General features: G+C 38.3%; 5 non-coding genes across 5 annotated transcripts; all 5 read right to left on the reverse strand.

The window, feature by feature from the left end:
* Positions 1-4,167: 4,167 nt before the first annotated feature.
* LOC127124172 (small nucleolar RNA R71) lies at positions 4,168-4,274 on the reverse strand. Its single transcript, XR_007803799.1, has one exon. It is a non-coding gene; the product is annotated as a small nucleolar RNA R71 (small nucleolar RNA).
* Positions 4,275-7,325: 3,051 nt separating this feature from the next.
* On the reverse strand, positions 7,326-7,432 carry LOC127124211 (small nucleolar RNA R71). Its single transcript, XR_007803835.1, has one exon. It is a non-coding gene; the product is annotated as a small nucleolar RNA R71 (small nucleolar RNA).
* Positions 7,433-10,483: 3,051 nt separating this feature from the next.
* On the reverse strand, positions 10,484-10,589 carry LOC127124571 (small nucleolar RNA R71). The gene has a single exon (XR_007804047.1). It is a non-coding gene; the product is annotated as a small nucleolar RNA R71 (small nucleolar RNA).
* Positions 10,590-13,638: 3,049 nt separating this feature from the next.
* On the reverse strand, positions 13,639-13,745 carry LOC127124711 (small nucleolar RNA R71). The gene has a single exon (XR_007804172.1). It is a non-coding gene; the product is annotated as a small nucleolar RNA R71 (small nucleolar RNA).
* Positions 13,746-23,075: 9,330 nt separating this feature from the next.
* LOC127124712 (small nucleolar RNA R71) lies at positions 23,076-23,182 on the reverse strand. The gene has a single exon (XR_007804173.1). It is a non-coding gene; the product is annotated as a small nucleolar RNA R71 (small nucleolar RNA).
* Positions 23,183-23,213: the final 31 nt, after the last annotated feature.

Consider the following 23,213-nt stretch of genomic DNA (forward strand, 5'->3'; position numbering starts at 1 on the left):
GGTTGATATGACCCCTCGACTAAAACCTAACCCTTGTTTGAGCCACTTGCTTGTGTATAGTGTGTGCTATCTGTGCTTGTAGGATTGTTTGACTTGCTTCCTGTGCAAGTTAGGATTGTTTGACTTGCTTCCTGTGCAAGTTAGGATTGTTTGACTTGCTTCCTGTGCAAGTTAGGATTGTTTGACTTGCTTCCTGTGCAAGTTAGGATTGTTTGACTTGCTTCCTGTGCAAGTTAGGATTGTTTGGCTTGCTTCCTGTGCAAGTTAGGTGTGTGTGTGGTTTGCTTCCTGTGCAAGTCATGACTAGGATAGGTTGGCTCCCTGTGCCAGTTAGCTAGAAACCTTAACTTAGGGATGATTTTGCATGATAACATCTAGGCTCGAGTCGTAGTCTCCCTAGTTGTGTCTCCCTCTGTTATCTGGTTAGGCTAGTCCTTTATCCCTCTGTAGGGGAACTACATCGCCCTGATCTTCATACCAGATGAAGTATGTAGGCAGGAGATTGAGCTGATCTCTCCGGGCGCCCTTTTTCTTTTTGTGTGAGTTGTCTGACAGTTGCTAGGCTCGAGTGCCTGACTCCTTAGCAATTCGTTGTCTGTTTTTTTGAGTGTGTTGTTTAACAGTTATAGGCTCGAGTCCCCGACTCCCTATTAACTTGTTGTGTTGTTGTGTGCTTGGAAGCCGATGTAAGTCCATCGAGTGGCATTTGGGTTCCAGTGTGTGTTGTTTTGGTTCGGATGCTGATGTAAGTCCAGTGATTGGCAGTCGGGCTCCATGTTTGCCTTCTTGAGTGTGTTTTGGTTCGGATGCTGATGTAAGTCCAGTGATTGGCAGTCAGGCTCCACGTTTGCCTTTGCCTGTGTTTGTTTGTGTGCGTGTCAGCCGAGCTACGAATGCTCTGATTCTTCTCTCGTCCGAGAAGATACGTATGCATAGGATGCGATATCCTAGCGAGCATGTGTCTTTTCCCCAGTCCGAACTACTTCGACTCTGATGTCTATGCCTGGTAGACTAAGTAGGCCCAGGATGCGACATCCTGCCGAGTCTGCTTCAGTCAGTCTCTTTTATCTCTTTCAGCCAGTGTGTGTGTGTTTGAGCAGTGTTTAGCAACCATATTCCTTCCTTTTGTGCGTGGATCCCGTAGAGTACTACGGATGCGTAGGGGTGCTAATACCTTCCCTTCGCATAACCGACTCCCGAACCCATTCTCTTTGGTCGCGAGACCATGTTCTTTCCAGGTTTACTCTGAGCGTTTCCTTTCCCTCTTTTGGGATAAATAACGCACGGTGGCGGCTTTGTTGTTCTTGTTTTCCCGCCGGTTTTTCGCGTGATGCGACAACCACGTCCATGCAAAGGTAGATGCCCTTGTTCAAAAGTCAGACAACTTGACCATACCACCCGCAGCCACCGTGGTTGCCGTGACTCCAAACTATGAGTTATGTGGAACTCCTGGACACACTGCACCAGAATGTCAGATATTAGTAGGAGTCCCAACTGATCAAGTGAATTACGCACAAGGAAATCCTTATTCGAATACCTACAACCTTGATTGGAAAAATCATCCTAACTCTTCGTATAAGAATAACAACGCCCTGTATGCACCTGGCCAATCACCCGTTGTTCCTCCTGGATATCAAAAGCCAACTAATAACGCTCCTAACAAGCCTAGGAAGTCCAACCTTAAACTAATTATGGAAAGCTTCATAGTTACCCAAGCTCAAACAAACAAAGACTTCTTGAACAAAAACATACATACTAGTGAGCAACTTAAACAATTAGCGAGCAAAGTAGACGCCTTAGCCACCTGTAAGACCCTAATTTTTGACCCCAAGATCCCTCATGGCATCATATCATTGCTCAGTGCATTGCCTCAAGGATCATAGCATGTGTGGCTCTTTACCCTAGGGGTGAGACTTGTGTGAGTGTATTTGAGACCACCAAGAATGCTTGTATGGTATATTATTGCTTTTCTTATTTTGTTTACTAACCAAAAGCAGAAAAATATGTCACTAACTCTTTTTGTTTTAAAGCTCAAGTGATCATGTTCTCCAATGCTCCTAGGAGACTCCTAAGCTCAATGAAGTGGCTAGATGAAGATGAGAACAAGCATGAAAATGGTCCACAAAGATCTTAATTATCATATATGTCTCCCATATATCTCAATTTGCCAATTTGATCAAGATAACCCAAAGGGCTTGAGGATTATTCCCCAAGGAAACCCTAATTCAATTGTGCATCAACTGTGCCTTGCTCATGAAGTAACCTCATCCTATGATCAAATTTAATCAAGGGAAGTTCTTTCATTCATTATTTTATTCATATATGAGCTTATGTGAGGTTTCTCAATCATTCATTCATTAATATTTGAAGTTTGGCCTTGAGAAGTTGACGAGTCAAGTCATCTGACTAAACTGAGGATCACTAAGACACAATGTTTGATGTGTTTGTCAAATGAAGATGACCCCATGATAAAAAATGTTCTTAAGAACCATATGACAAACTTTCATGTTCACCAAAAATCCATTTGAAACTTCTAAGGTCATCATTAATTTCAAAACATTATAGGTCATTTTGACTTAGACCCTAATTTTAGGTCAACTTCCCAAGGACATAACTTCCTTATTTTTTATGATTTTGAGATGATACCAAATGCATTGGAAAGCTTAAGATGTCTACTTAAAATGTTATTGCTTTATTCAATTACAATTGTTATTGCTTTATTATTATTATAATCATGTTTGCTTTATTGTTGATCTGTTTATGTTCGTCTAGTTTGCATTGTTTAACATGTCCGGCTAAACTAACAGTATGAGTATGTAACAATTTAATTAGACGAGATTTAATAATAATCGGTGTAAAACTTCTTTCCTCAAACAATCTTTTTGGCTGTGGTTTTTAATTTAAATTTAATTAACTTTGTCACAAGAGTGGGAAACTATTTAATACGATTTTGCCACGAGAGTGGGAAATTAACTAAGGTGAGAACCAACAATTGCGAGAGCATGAGGGTCGAACTGGATAGTAAAAACTAGGCATTGATTTTAAAAACAGCGAGAGCACTTTAAAAGCAATTAGAACTTATTTATTTTCAAAAAGTATTTTTAACTTTAAATGGGACAGCGAGAGCGTACATTCTGACTTAAAAGTATAGTCCAAATCAACAATCACGAGAGTGTGAGATAAAGCCTTTTAAATAAGTATTTTCTACTGAAAGATATTTGGTACTTAAATTATACACCGGTGACTTATCGAATCCCTGACGATTAATGCGTTGCATACTGATATCCTTTTATTAATATTATCTTAAAACTTAATTTCCCTTAGATTTAATTTTCTTCAACCAAACTTCTAAAAATCATTCCCTTAACAAAACATAGTAACGTCGGTAGAATTAGTTTGACCATCGGTCCTTGTGGGTTCAATATCTTTTCAAACTAAAACGACTAGACTGCGCACTTGCAGTCAAGTACCCGATAGACTATATTCTATACACAGTCACGAAACGTATCAAGTTTTTGGCGCCGTTGCCGGGGACCTGATTTAGTCAAATAGTGCGATTCTTTTGTTGCACCGTATAGACTAAGGTAAAAAAATTATCTCCTTTCCCTTATTTCCCCCGATTGTATGCCAAGTACTCGCTCGCAAGGCGACAACTTAGCTCCATCAATCGCTTAATTAGAGCATTTCTTATATTTAAGACGCCGAATACTAGAGTTCCAACGAAGGTACAATATTCCCAATATCTTCTTTCCTACGGCTGAGCCAGTTGAAAAATCAACCATGGCCGCAGTAGGACCACATAATCGTCCTCTTATGTTCTACGGTACCCCGTCCCAAAAAGAACCTCACAACAAAATTGCTGCCCCCGCTATCAATCGAAACGATTTCGAGCTAAAACCCTCATTATTATCATTCGTCCAACAACATCAATTTGCTGGAAATCCTTCGGACGACCCTAATGAACATTTGACCAAGTTTGTGCAGTACGCAGACACTATGAAGGCGAATGGTGTATCTCAAGATGCAATAAGACTACGCCTCTTTTCTTTCTTTCTAAGAGACTGAGCTTGGGCTTGGTTGCAATCCTTGCCATCCAACTCAGTTACAACATGGGAAGAACTGAAGAACGTTTTCTTATCATGATATTTTCCGCCAAGCAAAACTGCTATGCTGAGAGCGCAAATCAACAGATTTCGACAAAAGGATGTAGAATCCCTCTACGACGCGTGGGAGAGATACAAAGACATCATTATGATATGTACACATCACGGTCTCGAAGATTGGGTGATCATTCACATATTTTACAATGGGCTTCTGTATAACGCAAGACTGACACTAGACGCTGCTGCGGGCGGTGCACTTATGGACAAGCCATACAACGAAGCCTATCAACTCATTGAAAACATGGCCCAAAACCATTGCCAATGGGGAGGTGAAAGAACTCCAGTAGAAAAGTCCCAAACAAAAAGTGGAATGTACGAAATCAGTAGCCTTGACCACGTCCATGCAAAGGTAGATGCCCTTGTTCAAAAGTTAGACAACTTGACCATACCACCCGCAGCCACCGTGGTTGCCGTGAATCCAAACTATGAGTTATGTGGAACTCCTGGACACACTGCACCAGAATGTCAGATATTAGTAGGAGTCCCAACTGATCAAGTGAATTACGCACAAGGAAATCCTTATTCGAATACCTACAACCTTGATTGGAAAAATCATCCTAACTCTTCGTATAAGAATAACAACGCCCTGTATGCACCTGGCCAATCACCCGTTGTTCCTCCTGGATATCAAAAGCCAACTAATAACGCTCCTAACAAGCCTAGGAAGTCCAACCTTAAACTAATTATGGAAAGCTTCATATTTACCCAAGCTCAAACAAACAAAGACTTCTTGAACAAAAACATACATACTAGTGAGCAACTTAAACAATTAGCGAGCAAAGTAGACGCCTTAGCCATCTGTAAGACCCTAATTTTTGACCCCAAGATCCCTCATGGCATCATATCATTGCTCAGTGCATTGCCTCAAGGATCATAGCATGTGTGGCTCTTTTACCCTAGGGGTGAGACTTGTGTGAGTGTATTTAAGACCACCAAGAATGCTTGTATGGTATATTATTGCTTTTCTTATTTTGTTTACTAACCCAAAGCAGAAAAATATGTCACTAACTCTTTTTGTTTTAAAGCTCAAGTGATCATGTGCTCCAATGCTCCTAGGAGACTCCTAAGCTCAATGAAGTGGCTAGATGAAGATGAGAACAAGCATGAAAATGGTCCACAAAGATCTTAATTATCATATATGTCTCCCATATATCTCAATTTGCCAATTTGATCAAGATAACCCAAAGGGCTTGAGGATTATTCCCCAAGGAAACCCTAATTCAATTGTGCATCAACTGTGCCTTGCTCATGAAGTAACCTCATCCTATGATCAAATTTAATCAAGGGAAGTTCTTTCATTCATTATTTTATTCATATATGAGCTTATGTGAGGTTTCTCAATCATTCATTCATTAATATTTGAAGTTTGGCCTTGAGAAGTTGACCAGTCAAGTCATCTGACTAAATTGAGGATCACTAAGACACAATGTTTGATGTGTTTGTCAAATGAAGATGACCCCATGATAAAAAATGTTCTTAAGAACCATATGACAAACTTTCATGTTCACCAAAAATCCATTTGAAACTTCTAAGGTCATCATTAATTTCAAAACATTATAGGTCATTTTGACTGAGACCCTAATTTTAGGTCAACTTCCCAAGGACCTAACTTCCTTATTTTTTATGATTTTGAGATGATACCAAATGCATTGGAAAGCTTAAGATGTCTACTTAAAATGTTATTGCTTTATTCAATTACAATTGTTATTGCTTTATTATTATTATAATCATGTTTGCTTTATTGTTGATCTGTTTATGTTCGTCTAGTTTGCATTGTTTAACATGTCCGGCTAAACTAACAGTATGAGTATGTAACAATTTAATTAGACGAGATTTAATAATAATCGGTGTAAAACTTCTTTCCTCAAACAATCTTTTTGGCTGTGGTTTTTAATTTAAATTTAATTAACTTTGTCACAAGAGTGGGAAACTATTTAATACGATTTTGCCACGAGAGTGGGAAATTAACTAAGGTGAGAACCAACAATTGCGAGAGCATGAGGGTCGAACTGGATAGTAAAAACTAGGCATTGATTTTAAAAACAGCGAGAGCACTTTAAAAGCAATTAGAACTTATTTATTTTCAAAAAGAATTTTTAACTTTAAATGGGACAGCGAGAGCGTACATTCTGACTTAAAAGTATAGTCCAAATCAACAATCACGAGAGTGTGAGATAAAGCCTTTTAAATAAGTATTTTCTACTGAAAGATATTTGGTACTTAAATTATACACCGGTGACTTATCGAATCCCTGACGATTAATGCGTTGCATACTGATATCCTTTTATTAATATTATCTTAAAACTTAATTTCCCTTAGATTTAATTTTCTTCAACCAAACTTCTAAAAATGATTCCCTTAACAAAACATAGTAACGTCGGTAGAATTAGTTTGACCATCGGTCCTTGTGGGTTCAATATCTTTTAAAACTAAAACGACTAGACTGCGCACTTGCAGTCAAGTACCCGATAGACTATATTCTATACACAGTCACGAAACATATCAAGTTTTTGGCGCCGTTGCCGGGGACCTGATTTAGTCAAATAGTGCGATTCTTTTGTTGCACCGTATAGACTAAGGTAAAAAAATTATCTCCTTTCCCTTATTTCCCCCGATTGTATGCCAAGTACTCGCTCGCAAGGCGACAACTTAGCTCCATCAATCGCTTAATTAGAGCATTTCTTATATTTAAGACGCCGAATACTAGAGTTCCAACGAAGGTACAATATTCCCAATATCTTCTTTCCTACGGCTGAGCCAGTTGAAAAATCAACCATGGCCGCAGTAGGACCACATAATCGTCCTCTTATGTTCTACGGTACCCCGTCCCAAAAAGAACCTCACAACAAAATTGCTGCCCCCGCTATTAATCGAAACGATTTCGAGCTAAAACCCTCATTATTATCATTCGTCCAACAACATCAATTTGCTGGAAATCCTACGGACGACCCTAATGAACATTTGACCAAGTTTGTGCAGTACGCAGACACTATGAAGGCGAATGGTGTATCTCAAGATGCAATAAGACTACGCCTCTTTTCTTTCTTTCTAAGAGACTGAGCTTGGGCTTGGTTGCAATCCTTGCCATCCAACTCAGTTACAACATGGGAAGAACTGAAGAACGTTTTCTTATCATGATATTTTCCGCCAAGCAAAACTGCTATGCTGAGAGCGCAAATCAACAGATTTCGACAAAAGGATGTAGAATCCCTCTACGACGCGTGGGAGAGATACAAAGACATGATGAAGATATGTACACATCACGGTCTCGAAGATTGGGTGATCATTCACACATTTTACAATGGGCTTCTGTATAACGCAAGACTGACACCAGACGCTGCTGCGGGCGGTGCACTTATGGACAAGCCATACAACGAAGCCTATCAACTCATTGAAAACATGGCCCAAAACCATTGCCAATGGGGAGGTGAAAGAACTCCAGTAGAAAAGTCCCAAACAAAAAGTGGAATGTACGAAATCAGTAGCCTTGACCACGTCCATGCAAAGGTAGATGCCCGTGTTCAAAAGTTAGACAACTTGACCATACCACCCGCAGCCACCGTGGTTGCCGTGACTCCAAACTATGAGTTATGTGGAACTCCTGGACACACTGCACCAGAATGTCAGATATTAGTAGGAGTCCCAACTGATCAAGTGAATTACGCACAAGGAAATCCTTATTCGAATACCTACAACCTTGATTGGAAAAATCATCCTAACTCTTCGTATAAGAATAACAACGCCCTGTATGCACCTGGCCAATCACCCGTTGTTCCTCCTGGATATCAAAAGCCAACTAATAACGCTCCTAAAAAGCCTAGGAAGTCCAACCTTAAACTAATTATGGAAAGCTTCATAGTTACCCAAGCTCAAACAAACAAAGACTTCTTGAACAAAAACATACATACTAGTGAGCAACTTAAACAATTAGCGAGCAAAGTAGACGCCTTAGCCACCTGTAAGACCCTAATTTTTGACCCCAAGATCCCTCATGGCATCATATCATTGCTCAGTGCATTGCCTCAAGGATCATAGCATGTGTGGCTCTTTTACCCTAGGGGTGAGACTTGTGTGAGTGTATTTGAGACCACCAAGAATGCTTGTATGGTATATTATTGCTTTTCTTATTTTGTTTAATAACCAAAAGCAGAAAAAAATGTCACTAACTCTTTTTGTTTTAAAGCTCAAGTGATCATGTGCTCCAATGCTCCTAGGAGACTCCTAAGCTCAATGAAGTGGCTAGATGAAGATGAGAACAAGCATGAAAATGGTCCACAAAGATCTTAATTATCATATATGTCTCCCATATATCTCAATTTGCAAATTTGATCATGATAACCCAAAGGGCTTGAGGATTATTCCCCAAGGAAACCCTAATTCAATTGTGCATCAACTGTTCCTTGCTCATGAAGTAACCTCATCCTATGATCAAATTTAATCAAGGGAAGTTCTTTCATTCATTATTTTATTCATATATGAGCTTATGTGAGGTTTCTCAATCATTCATTCATTAATATTTGAAGTTTGGCCTTGAGAAGTTGACCAGTCAAGTCATCTGACTAAATTGAGGATCACTAAGACACAATGTTTGATGTGTTTGTCAAATGAAGATGACCCCATGATAAAAAATGTTCTTAAGAACCATATGACAAACTTTCATGTTCACCAAAAATCCATTTGAAACTTCTAAGGTCATCATTAATTTCAAAACATTATAGGTCATTTTGACTGAGACCCTAATTTTAGGTCAACTTCCCAAGGACCTAACTTCCTTATTTTTTATGATTTTGAGATGATACCAAATGCATTGGAAAGCTAAAGATGTCTACTTAAAATGTTATTGCTTTATTCAATTACAATTGTTATTGCTTTATTATTATTATAATCATATTTGCTTTATTGTTGATCTGTTTATGTTCGTCTAGTTTGCATTGTTTAACATGTCCGGCTAAACTAACAGTATGAGTATGTAACAATTTAATTAGACGAGATTTAATAATAATCGGTGTAAAACTTCTTTCCTCAAACAATCTTTTTGGCTGTGGTTTTTAATTTAAATTTAATTAACTTTGTCACAAGAGTGGGAAACTATTTAATACGATTTTGCCACGAGAGTGGGAAATTAACTAAGGTGAGAACCAACAATTGCGAGAGCATGACGGTCGAACTGGATAGTAAAAACTAGGCATTGATTTTAAAAACAGCGAGAGCACTTTAAAAGCAATTAAAACTTATTTATTTTCAAAAAGTATTTTTAACTTTAAATGGGACAGCGAGAGCGTACATTCTGACTTAAAAGTATAGTCCAAATCAACAATCACGAGAGTGTGAGATAAAGCCTTTTAAATAAGTATTTTCTACTGAAAGATATTTGGTACTTAAATTATACACCGGTGACTTATCGAATCCCTGACGATTAATGCGTTGCATACTGATATCCTTTTATTAATATTATCTTAAAACTTAATTTCCCTTAGATTTAATTTTCTTCAACCAAACTTCTAAAAATCATTCCCTTAACAAAACATAGTAACGTCGGTAGAATTAGTTTGACCATTGGTCCTTGTGGGTTCAATATCTTTAAAAACTAAAACGACTAGACTGCGCACTTGCAGTCAAGTACCCGATAGACTATATTCTATACACAGTCACGAAACGTATCAAGTTTTTGGCGCCGTTGCCGGGGACCTGATTTAGTCAAATAGTGCGATTCTTTTGTTGCACCGTATAGACTAAGGTAAAAAAATTATCTCCTTTCCCTTATTTCCCCCGATTGTATGCCAAGTACTCGCACGCAAGGCGACAACTTAGCTCCATCAATCGCTTAATTAGAGCATTTCTTATATTTAAGACACCGAATACTAGAGTTCCAACGAAGGTACAATATTCCCAATATCTTCTTTCCTACGGCTGAGCCAGTTGAAAAATCAACCATGGCCGCAGTAGGACCACATAATCGTCCTCTTATGTTCTACGGTACCCCGTCCCAAAAAGAACCTCACAACAAAATTGCTGCCCCCGCTATCAATCGAAACGATTTCGAGCTAAAACCCTCATTATTATCATTCGTCCAACAACATCAATTTGCTGGAAATCCTACGGACGACCCTAATGAACATTTGACCAAGTTTGTGCAGTACGCAGACACTATGAAGGCGAGTGGTGTATCTCAAGATGCAATAAGACTACGCCTCTTTTCTTTCTTTCTAAGAGACTGAGCTTGGGCTTGGTTGCAATCCTTGCCATCCAACTCAGTTACAACATGGGAAGAACTGAAGAACGTTTTCTTATCCTGATATTTTCCGCCAAGCAAAACTGCTATGCTGAGAGCGCAATCAACAGATTTCGACAAAAGGATGTAGAATCCCTCTACGACGCGTGGGAGTGATACAAAGACATGATGAAGATATGTACACATCACGGTCTCGAAGATTGGGTGATCATTCACACATTTTACAATGGGCTTCTGTATAACGCAAGACTGACACTAGACGCTGCTGCGGGCGGTGCACTTATGGACAAGCCATACAACGAAGCCTATCAACTCATTGAAAACATGACCCAAAACCATTGCCAATGGGGAGGTAAAAGAACTCTAGTAGAAAAGTCCCAAACAAAAAGTGGAATGTACGAAATCCGTAGCCTTGACCACGTCCATGCAAAGGTAGATGCCCTTGTTCAAAAGTTACACAACTTGACCATACCACCCGCAGCCACCGTGGTTGCCATGACTCCAAACTATGAGTTATGTGGAACTCCTGGACACACTGCACCAGAATGTCAGATATTAGTAGGAGTCCCAACTGATCAAGTGAATTACGCACAAGGAAATCCTTATTCGAATACCTACAACCTTGATTGGAAAAATCATCCTAACTCTTCGTATAAGAATAACAACGCCCTGTATGCACCTGGCCAATCACCCGTTGTTCCTCCTGGATATCCAAAGCCAACTAATAACGCTCCTAACAAGCCTAGGAAGTCCAACCTTAAACTAATTATGGAAAGCTTCATAGTTACCCAAGCTCAAACAAACAAAGACTTCTTGAACAAAAACATACATACTAGTGAGCAACTTAAACAATTAGCGAGCAAAGTAGACGCCTTAGCCACCTGTAAGACCCTAATTTTTGACCCCAAGATCCCTCATGGCATCATATCATTGCTCAGTGCATTGCCTCAAGGATCATAGCATGTGTGGCTCCTTTACCCTAGGGGTGAGACTTGTGTGAGTGTATTTGAGACCACCAAGAATGCTTGTATGGTATATTATTGCTTTTCTTATTTTGTTTACTAACCAAAAGCAGAAAAATATGTCACTAACTCTTTTTGTTTTAAAGCTCAAGTGATCATGTGCTCCAATGCTCCTAGGAGACTCCTAAGCTCAATGAAGTGGCTAGATGAAGATGAGAACAAGCATGAAAATGGTCCACAAAGATCTTAATTATCATATATGTCTCCCATTATCTCAATTTGCCAATTTGATCAAGATAACCCAAAGGGCTTGAGGATTATTCCCCAAGGAAACCCTAATTCAATTGTGCATCAACTGTGCCTTGCTCATGAAGTAACCTCATCCTATGATAAAATTTAATCAAGGGAAGTTCTTTCATTCATTATTTTATTCATATATGAGCTTATGTGAGGTTTCTCAATCATTCATTCATTAATATTTGAAGTTTGGCCTTGAGAAGTTGACCAGTCAAGTCATCTGACTAAATTGAGGATCACTAAGACACAATGTTTGATGTGTTTGTCAAATGAAGATGACCCCATGATAAAAAATGTTCTTAAGAACCATATGACAAACTTTCATGTTCACCAAAAATCCATTTGAAACTTCTAAGGTCATCATTAATTTCAAAACATTATAGGTCATTTTGACTGAGACCCTAATTTTAGGTCAACTTCCCAAGGACCTAACTTCCTTATTTTTTATGATTTTGAGATGATACCAAATGCATTGGAAAGCTTAAGATGTCTACTTAAAATGTTATTGCTTTATTCAATTACAATTGTTATTGCTTTATTATTATTATAATCATGTTTGCTTAATTGTTGATCTGTTTATGATCGTCTAGTTTGCATTGTTTAACATGTCTGGCTAAACTAACAGTATCGGTATGTAACAATTTAATTAGACGAGATTTAATAATAATCGGTGTAAAACTTCTTTCCTTAAACAATCTTTTTGGCTGTGGTTTTTAATTTAAATTTAATTAACTTTGTCACAAGAGTGAGAAACTATTTAATACCATTTTGCCACAAGAGTGGGAAATTAACTAAGGTGAGAACCAACAATTGCGAGAGCATGAGGGTCGAACTGGATAGTAAAAACTAGGCATTGATTTTAAAAACAACGAGAGCACTTTAAAAGCAATTAGAACTTATTTATTTTCAAAAAGTATTTTTAACTTTAAATGGGACAGCGAGAGCGTACATTCTGACTTAAAAGTATAGTCCAAATCAACAATCACGAGATTGTGAGATAAAGCCTTTTTAATAAGTATTTTCTACTGAAAGATATTTGGTACTTAAGTTATACACCGGTGACTTATCGAATCCCTGACGATTAATGCGTTGCATACTGATATCCTTTTATTAATATTATCTTAAAACTTAATTCCCCTTAGATTTAATTTTCTTCAACCAAACTTCTAAAAATCATTCCCTTAACAAAACATAGTAACGTCGGTAGAATTAGTTTGACCATCGGTCCTTGTGGGTTCAATATCTTTTAAAACTAACACGACTAGACTGTGCACTTGCAGTCAAGTACCCGATAGACTATATTCTATACACAGTCACGAAACGTATCAAGTTTTTGGCGCCGTTGCCGGGGACCTGATTTAGTCAAATAGTGCGATTCTTTTGTTGCACCATATAGACTAAGGTAAAAAACTAATCTCCTTTCCCTTATTTCCCCCGATTGTATGCCAAGTACTCGCTCGCAAGGCGACAACTTAGCTCCATCAATCGCTTAATTAGAGCATTTCTTATATTTAAGACGCCGAATACTAGAGTACCAACAAAGGTACAATATTCCCAATATCTTCTTTCCTACGGCTGAGCCAGTTGAAAAATCAACCATGGCCGCAGTAGGACCACATAATCGTCCTCTTAAGTTCTACGGTACCCCGTCCCAAAAGAACCTCACAACAAAATTGCTGCCCCCGCTATCAATCGAAATGATTTCGAGCTAAAACCCTCATTATTATCAGTCGTCCAACAACTTCAATTTGCTGGAAATCCTACGGACGACCCTAATGAACATTTGACCAAGTTTGTGCAGTACGCAGACACTATGAAGGCGAATGGTGTATCTCAAGATGCAATAAGACTACGCCTCTTTTCTTTCTTTCTAAGAGACTGAGCTTGGGCTTGGTTGCAATCCTTGCCATCCAACTCAGCTACAACATGGGAAGAACTGAAGAACATTTTCTTATACCGATATTTTCCGCCAAGCAAAACTACTATGTTGAGAGCGCAAATCAACGGATTTCGACAAAAGGATGTAGAATCTCTCTACGATGCGTGGGAGAGATACAAAGACATGATGAAGATATGTACACATCACGGTCTCGAAGATTGGGTGATCATTCACACATTTTACAATGGGCTTCTGTATAACGCAAGACTGACAGTAGACGCTGCTGCGGGCGGTGCACTTATGGACAAGCCATACAACGAAGCCTATCAACTCATTGAAAACATGGCCGAAAACCATTGCCAATGGGGAGGTGAAAGAACTCCAGTAGAAAAGTCCCAAACAAAAAGTGGATTGTACGAAATCAGTAGCCTTGACCACGTCCATGCAAAGGTAGATGCCCTTGTTCAAAAGTTAGACAACTTGACCATACCACCCGCAACCACCGTGGTTGCCGTGACTCCAAACTATGAGTTATGTGGAATCCTGGACACACTGCACCAGAACGTCAGATATTAGTAGGAGTCCCAACTGATCAAGTGAATTACGCACAAGGAAATCCTTATTCGAATACCTACAACCAAATTGGAAAAATCATCCTAACTTTTCATATAAGAATAACAATGCCCTGTATGCACCTGGCCAATCACCCGCTGTTCCGCCTAGATATCAAAATCCAACTAATAACGCTCCTAACATGCCTAGGAAGTCCAACCTTAAACTAATGATGGAAAGCTTCATAGCTACCCAAGCTCAAACAAACAAAGACTTCTTGAACAAAAACATACATACTAGTGAGCAACTTAAACAATTAGCGAGCAAAGTAGACGCCTTAGCCACCTGTGAGACCCTAATTTTTGACCCTAAGATCCCTCATGGCATCATATCATTGCTCAGTGCATTGCCTTAAGGATCATAGCATGTGTGGCTCATTTACCCTAGGGAAGACTTGTGTGAGTTGGTTTGAGACCACCAAGCATGCTTGTATGGTATATTATTGCTTTTCTTATTTTGTTTACTAACCAAAAGCAAAAAAATATGTCACTAACTCTTTTTGTTTTGAAGCTCAAGTGATTATCTGCTCCAATGCTCCTAGGAGACTCATAAGCTTAATGAAGTGGCTAGATGAAGATAAGAACAAGCATGAAAATGGTCCACAAAGATCTTAATTATCATATATGTCTCCCATATCTCAATTTTCCAATTTGATCAAGATAACCCAAAGGGCTTGAGGATTATTCCCCAAGGAAACCCTAATTCAATTGTGCATCAACTGTGCCTTGCTCATAAAGAAACCTCATCCTATGATCAAATTTAATCAAGGGAAGTTCTTTCATTCATTATTTTATGCATATATGAGCTTATGTGAGGTTCCTCAATCATTCATTCATCAATATTTGAAGTTTGGCCTTGAGAAGTTGACCAGTCAAGTCATCTGACTAAACTGAGGATCACTGAGACACAATGTTTGATGTGTTTGTCAAATGAAGATGACCCCAAGATAAACAATGTTCTTAAGAACCATATGAAAAACTTTCATGTTCACCAAAAATCCATTTGAAACTTGTAAGGTCATCATTAATTTCAAAACATTATAGGTCATTTTGACTGAGACCCTAATTTTAGGTCAACTTCCCAAGGACCTAACTTCCTTATTTTTTATGATTTTGAGATGATACCAAATGCATTGGAAAGCTTAAGATGTCTACTTAAAATGTTATTGCTTTATTCAATTACAATTGTTATTGCTTTATTATTATTATAATCATGTTTGCTTTATTGTTGATCTGTTTATGTTCGTCTAGTTTGCATTGTTTAACATGTCCGGCTAAACTAACAGTATGAGTATGTAACAATTTAATTAGACGAGATTTAACAATAATCGGTGTAAAACTTCTTTCCTCAAACAATCTTTTTGGCTGTGGTTTTTAATTTAAATTTAATTAACTTTGTCACAAGAGTGGGAAACTATTTAATACGATTTTGCCACGAGAGTGGGAAATTAACTAAGGTGAGAACCAACAATTGCGAGAGCATGAGGGTCGAACTGGATAGTAAAAACTAGGCATTGATTTTAAAAACAGCGAGAGCACTTTAAAAGCAATTAGAACTTATTTATTTTCAAAAAGTATTTTTAACTTTAAATGGGACAGCGAGAGCGTACATTCTGACTTAAAAGTATAGTCCAAATCAACAATCACGAGAGTGTGAGATAAAGCCTTTTAAATAAGTATTTTCTACTGAAAGATATTTGGTACTTAAATTATACACCGGTGACTTATCGAATCCCTGACGATTAATGCGTTGCATACTGATATCCTTTTATTAATATTATCTTAAAACTTAATTTCCCTTAGATTTAATTTTCCTCAACCAAACTTCTAAAAATCATTCCCTTAACAAAACATAGTAACGTCGGTAGAATTAGTTTGACCATCGGTCCTTGTGGGTTCAATATCTTTTAAAACTAAAACGACTAGACTGCGCACTTGCAGTCAAGTACCCGATAGACTATATTCTATACACAGTCACGAAACGTATCAAGTTTTTGGCGCCGTTGCCGGGGACCTGATTTAGTCAAATAGTGCGATTCTTTTGTTACACCGTATAGACTAATGTAAAAATTTCCCTTACTTCCCCCGATTGTATTCCAAGTACTCGCTCGCAAGGCCACAACTTAGCTCCACCAATCGCTTAATTAGAGCATTTCTTATATTTAAGATGCCGAATACTAGAGTTCCAACGAAGGTACAATATTCCCAATATCTTCTTTCCTACGGCTGAGCCAGTTGAAAAATCAACCATGGCCGCAGTAGGACCACATAATCGTCCTCTTATGTTCTACGGTACCCCGTCCCAAAAAGAACCTCACAACAAAATTGCTGCCCCCGCTATCAATCGAAATGATTTCGAGCTAAAACCCTCATTATTATCAGTCGTCCAACAACATCAATTTGCTGGAAATCCTACGGACGACCCTAATGAACATTTGACCAAGTTTGTGCAGTACGCAGACACTATGAAGGCGAATGGTGTATCTCAAGATGCGATAAGACTACGCCTCTTTTCTTTCTCTCTAAGAGACTGAGCTTGGGCTTGGTTGCAATCCTTGCCATCCAACTCAGTTACAACATGGGAAGAACTGAAGAACGTTTTCTTATCCCGATATTTTCCGCCAAGCAAAACTGCTATGTTGAGAGCGCAAATCAACGGATTTCGACAAAAGGATGTAGAATCTCTCTACGACGCGTGGGAGAGATACAAAGACATGATGAAGATATGTACACATCACGGTCTCGAAGATTGGGTGATCATTCACACATTTTACAATGGGCTTTTGTATAACGCAAGACTGACAGTAGACGCTGCTGCGGGCGGTGCATTTATGGACAAGCCATACAACAAAGCCTATCAACTCATTGAAAACATGGCCCAAAACCATTGCCAAGGGGGAGGTGAAAGAACTCCAGTAGAAAAGTCCCAAACAAAAAGTGGAATGTACGAAATCAGTAGCCTTGACCACGTCCATGCAAAGGTAGATGCCCTTGTTCAAAAGTTTGACAACTTGACCATACCACCCGCAGCCACCGTGGTTGCCGTGACTCCAAACTATGAGTTATGTGGAACTCCTGGACACACTGCACCAGAATGTCAGATATTAGTAGGAGTCCCAATTGATCAAGTGAATTACGCACAAGGAAATCCTTATTCGAATACCTACAACCTTGATTGGAAAAATCATCCTAACTCTTCGTATAAGAATAACAACGCCCTGTATGCACCTGGCCAATCACCCGTTGTTCCTCCTGGATATCAAAAGCCAACTAATAACGCTCCTAACAAGCCTAGGAAGTCCAACCTTAAACTAATTATGGAAAGCTTCATAGTTACCCAAGCTCAAACAAACAAAGACTTCTTGAACAAAAACATACATACTAGTGAGCAACTTAAACAATTAGCGAGCAAAGTAGACGCCTTAGCCACCTGTAAGACCCTAATTTTTGACCCCAAGATCCCTCATGGCATCATATCATTGCTCAGTGCATTGCCTCAAGGATCATAGCATGTGTGGCTCTTTTACCCTAGGGGTGAGACTTGTGTGAGTGTATTTGAGACCACCAAGAATGCTTGTATGGTATATTATTGCTTTTCTTATTTTGTTTACTAACCAAAAGCAGAAAAATATGTCACTAACTCTTTTTGTTTTAAAGCTCAAGTGATCATGTGCTCCAATGCTCCTAGGAGACTCCTAAGCTCAATGAAGTGGCTAGATGAAGATGAGAACAAGCATGAAAATGGTCCACAAAGATCTTAATTATCATATATGTCTCCCATATATCTCAATTTGCCAATTTGATCAAGATAACCCAAAGGGCTTGAGGATTATTCCCCAAGGAAACCCTAATTCAATTGTGCATCAACTGTGCCTTGCTCATGAAGTAACCTCATCCTATGATCAAATTTAATCAAGGGAAGTTCTTTCATTCATTATTTTATTCATATATGAGCTTATGTGAGGTTTCTCAATCATTCATTCATTAATATTTGAAGTTTGGCCTTGAGAAGTTGACCAGTCAAGTCATCTGACTAAATTGAGGATCACTAAGACACAATGTTTGATGTGTTTGTCAAATGAAGATGACCCCATGATAAAAATGTTCTTAAGAACCATATGACAAACTTTCATGTTCACCAAAAATCCATTTGAAACTTCTAAGGTCATCATTAATTTCAAAACATTATAGGTCATTTTGACTGAGACCCTAATTTTAGGTCAACTTCCCAGGACCTAACTTCCTTATTTTTTATGATTTTGAGATGATACCAAATGCATTGGAAAGCTTAAGATGTCTACTTAAAATGTTATTGCTTTATTCAATTACAATTGTTATTGCTTTATTATTATTATAATCATGTTTGCTTTATTGTTGATCTGTTTATGTTCGTCTAGTTTGCATTGTTTAACATGTCCGGCTAAACTAACAGTATGAGTATGTAACAATTTAATTAGACGAGATTTAACAATAATCGGTGTAAAACTTCTTTCCTCAAACAATCTTTTTGGCTGTGGTTTTTAATTTAAATTTAATTAACTTTGTCACAAGAGTGGGAAACTATTTAATACGATTTTGCCACGAGAGTGGGAAATTAACTAAGGTGAGAACCAACAATTGCGAGAGCATGAGGGTCGAACTGGATAGTAAAAACTAGGCATTGATTTTAAAAACAGCGAGAGCACTTTAAAAGCAATTAGAACTTATTTATTTTCAAAAAGTATTTTTAACTTTAAATGGGACAGCGAGAGCGTACATTCTGACTTAAAAGTATAGTCCAAATCAACAATCACGAGAGTGTGAGATAAAGCCTTTTAAATAAGTTTTTTCTACTGAAAGATATTTGGTACTTAAATTATACACCGGTGACTTATCGAATCCCTGACGATTAATGCGTTGCATACTGATATCCTTTTATTAATATTATCTTAAAACTTAATTTCCCTTAGATTTAATTTTCCTCAACCAAACTTCTAAAAATCATTCCCTTAACAAAACATAGTAACGTCGGTAGAATTAGTTTGACCATCGGTCCTTGTGGGTTCAATATCTTTTAAAACTAAAACGACTAGACTGCGCACTTGCAGTCAAGTACCCGATAGACTATATTCTATACACAGTCACGAAACGTATCAAGTTTTTGGCGCCGTTGCCGGGGACCTGATTTAGTCAAATAGTGCGATTCTTTTGTTGCACCGTATAGACTAATGTAAAAATTTCCCTTACTTCCCCCGATTGTATTCCAAGTACTCGCTCGCAAGGCCACAACTTAGCTCTACCAATCGCTTAATTAGAGCATTTCTTATATTTAAGATGCCGAATACTAGAGTTCCAACGAAGGTACAATATTCCCAATATCTTCTTTCCTACGGCTGAGCCAGTTGAAAAATCAACCATGGCCGCAGTAGGACCACATAATCGTCCTCTTATGTTCTACGGTACCCCGTCCCAAAAAGAACCTCACAACAAAATTGCTGCCCCCGCTATCAATCGAAATGATTTCAAGCTAAAACCCTCATTATTATCAGTCGTCCAACAACATCAATTTGCTGGAAATCCTACGGACGACCCTAATGAACATTTGACCAAGTTTGTGCAGTACGCAGACACTATGAAGGCGAATGGTGTATCTCAAGATGCGATAAGACTACGCCTCTTTTCTTTCTCTCTAAGAGACTGAGCTTGGGCTTGGTTGCAATCCTTGCCATCTAACTCAGTTACAACATGGGAAGAACTGAAGAACGTTTTCTTATCCCGATATTTTCCGCCAAGCAAAACTGCTATGTTGAGAGCGCAAATCAACGGATTTCGACAAAAGGATGTAGAATCTCTCTACGACGCGTGGGAGAGATACAAAGACATGATGAAGATATGTACACATCACGGTCTCGAAGATTGGGTGATCATTCACACATTTTACAATGGGCTTTTGTATAACGCAAGACTGACAGTAGACGCTGCTGCGGGCGGTGCATTTATGGACAAGCCATACAACAAAGCCTATCAACTCATTGAAAACATGGCCCAAAACCATTGCCAAGGGGGAGGTGAAAGAACTCCAGTAGAAAAGTCCCAAACAAAAAGTGGAATGTACGAAATCAGTAGCCTTGACCACGTCCATGCAAAGGTAGATGCCCTTGTTCAAAAGTTAGACAACTTGACCATACCACCCGCAGCCACCGTGGTTGCCGTGACTCCAAACTATGAGTTATGTGGAACTCCTGGACACACTGCACCAGAACGTCAGATATTAGTAGGAGTCCCAACTGATCAAGTGAATTACGCACAAGGAAATCCTTATTCGAATACCTACAACCTAGATTGGAAAAATCATCCTAACTCTTCGTATAAGAATAACAACGCCCTGTATGCACCTGGCCAATCACCTGTTGTCCCTCTGGATATCAAAAGCCAACTAATAACGCTCCTAACAAGCCTAGGAAGTTCAACCTTAAACTAATGATGGAAAGCTTCATAGCTACCCAAGCTCAAACAAACAAAGACTTCTTGAAAAAAACATACCTACTAGTGAGCAACTTAAACAATTAGCGAACAAAGTAGACGCCTTAGCCACCTGTGAGACCCTAATTTTTGACCCCAAGATCCCTCATGGCATCATATCATTGCTCAGTGCATTGCCTCAAGGATCATAGCATGTGTGGCTCCTTTACCCTAGGGGTGAGACTTGTGTGAGTGTATTTGAGACCACCAAGAATGCTTGTATGGTATATTATTGCTTTTCTTATTTTGTTTAGTAACCAAAAGCAGAAAATATGTCGCTAACTCTTTTTGTTTTAAAGCTCAAGTGATCATGTGCTCCAATGCTCCTAGGAGACTCCTAAGCTCAATGAAGTGGCTAGATGAAGATGAGAACAAGCATGAAAATGGTCCACAAAGATCTTAATTATCATATATGTCTCCCAAGTATCTCAATTTTCCAATTTGATCAAGATAACCCAAAGGGCTTGAGGATTATTCCCCATGGAAACCCTAATTCAATTGTGCATCAACTGTGCCTTGCTCATGAAGCAACCTCATCATATGATCAAATTTAATCAAGGGAAGTTCTTTCATTCATTATTTTATTCATATATGAGCTTATGTGAGGTTTCTCAATCATTCATTCATTAATATTTGAAGTTTGGCCTTGAGAAGTTGACCAGTTAAGTCATCTAATTAAACTGAGGATCACTGAGACACAATGTTTGATGTGTTTGTCAAATGAAGATGACCCCAAGATAAACAATGTTCTTAAGAACCATATGACAAACTTTCATGTTCACCAAAAATCCATTTGAAACTTGTAAGGTCATCATTAATTTCAAAACATTATAGGTCATTTTGACAGAGACCCTAATTTTAGGTCAACTTCCCAAGGACCTAACTTCCTTATTTTTTATGATTTTGAGATGATACCAAATGCATTGGAAAGCTTAAGATGTCTACTTAAAATGTTATTGCTTTATTCAATTACAATTGTTATTGCTTTATTATTATTATAATCATGTTTGCTTTATTGTTGATCTGTTTATGTTCGTCTAGTTTGCATTGTTTAACATCTCTGGCTAGACTAACAGTATCGGTATGTAACAATTTAATTAGACGAGATTTAATAATAATCGGTGTAAAACTTCTTTCCTCAAACAATCTTTTTGGTTGTGGTTTTTAATTTAAATTTAATTAACTTTGTCACAAGAGTGGGAAACTATTTAATACGATTTTTCCACGAGAGTGGGAAATTAACTAAGGTGAGAACCAACAATTGCGAGAGCATGACGATCGAACTGGATAGTAAAAACTAGGCATTGATTTTAAAAACAGCGAGAGCACTTTAAAATTAGAATTATTTATTTTCAAAAAGTATTTTTAACTTTAAATGGGACAGCGAGAGCGTACATTCAGACTTAAAAGTATAGTCCAAATCAACAATCACGAGAGTGTGAGATAGAGCCTTTTAAATAAGTATTTTCTACTGAAAGATATTTGGTACTTAAATTTTACACCGGTGACTTATCGAATCCCTGACGATTAATGCGCTGCATACTGATATCCTTTTATTAATATTATCTTAAAACTTAATTTCCCTTAGATTTAATTTTCTTCAACCAAACTTCTAAAAATCATTCCCTTAACTAAACATAGTAACGTCGGTAGAATTAGTTTGACCATCGGTCCTTGTGGGTTCAATATCTTTTAAAACTAAAACGACTAGACTGTGCACTTGCAGTCAAGTACCCGATAGACTATATTCTATATACAGTCACGAGACGTATCAAGTTTTTGGCGCCGTTGCCGGGGACCTGATATAGTCAAATAGTGCGATTATTTTGTTGCACAATATAGACTAAGGTAAAAAAACTATCTCCTTTCCCTTATTTCCCCCGATTGTATGCCAAGTACTCGCTCACAAGGCGACAACTTAGCTCCATCAATCGCTGAATTAGAGCATTTCTTATATTTAAGACGCCGAATACTAGAGTACCAACAAAGTACAATATTCCCAATATCTTCTTTCCTACGGCTGAGCCAGTTGAAAAATCAACCATGGCCGCAGTAGGACCACATAATCGTCCTCTTAAGTTCTACGGTACCCCGTCCCAAGAAGAACCTCACAACAAAATTGCTGCCCCCGCTATCAATCGAAATGATTTCGAGCTAAAACCCTCATTATTATCAGTCGTCCAACAATATCAATTTGCTGGAAATCCTACGGACGACCCTAATGAACATTTGACCAAGTTTGTGCAGTACGCAGACACTATGAAGGCGAATGGTGTATCTCAAGATGCAATAAGACTACGCCTCTTTTCTTTCTTTCTAAGAGACTGAGCTTGGGCTTGGTTGCAATCCTTGCCATCCAACTCAACTACAACATGGGAAGAACTGAAGAACATTTTCTTATACCGATATTTTCCGCCAAGCAAAACTACTATGTTGAGAGCGCAAATCAACGGATTTCGACAAAAGGATGTAGAATCTCTCTACGATGCGTGGGAGAGATACAAAGACATGATGAAGATATGTACACATCACGGTCTCGAAGATTGGGTGATCATTCACACATTTTAC

The sequence above is a fragment of the Lathyrus oleraceus genome, chromosome 2 (assembly GCF_024323335.1).
Source record: "Lathyrus oleraceus cultivar Zhongwan6 chromosome 2, CAAS_Psat_ZW6_1.0, whole genome shotgun sequence".
NCBI lineage: Eukaryota > Viridiplantae > Streptophyta > Magnoliopsida > Fabales > Fabaceae > Lathyrus > Lathyrus oleraceus.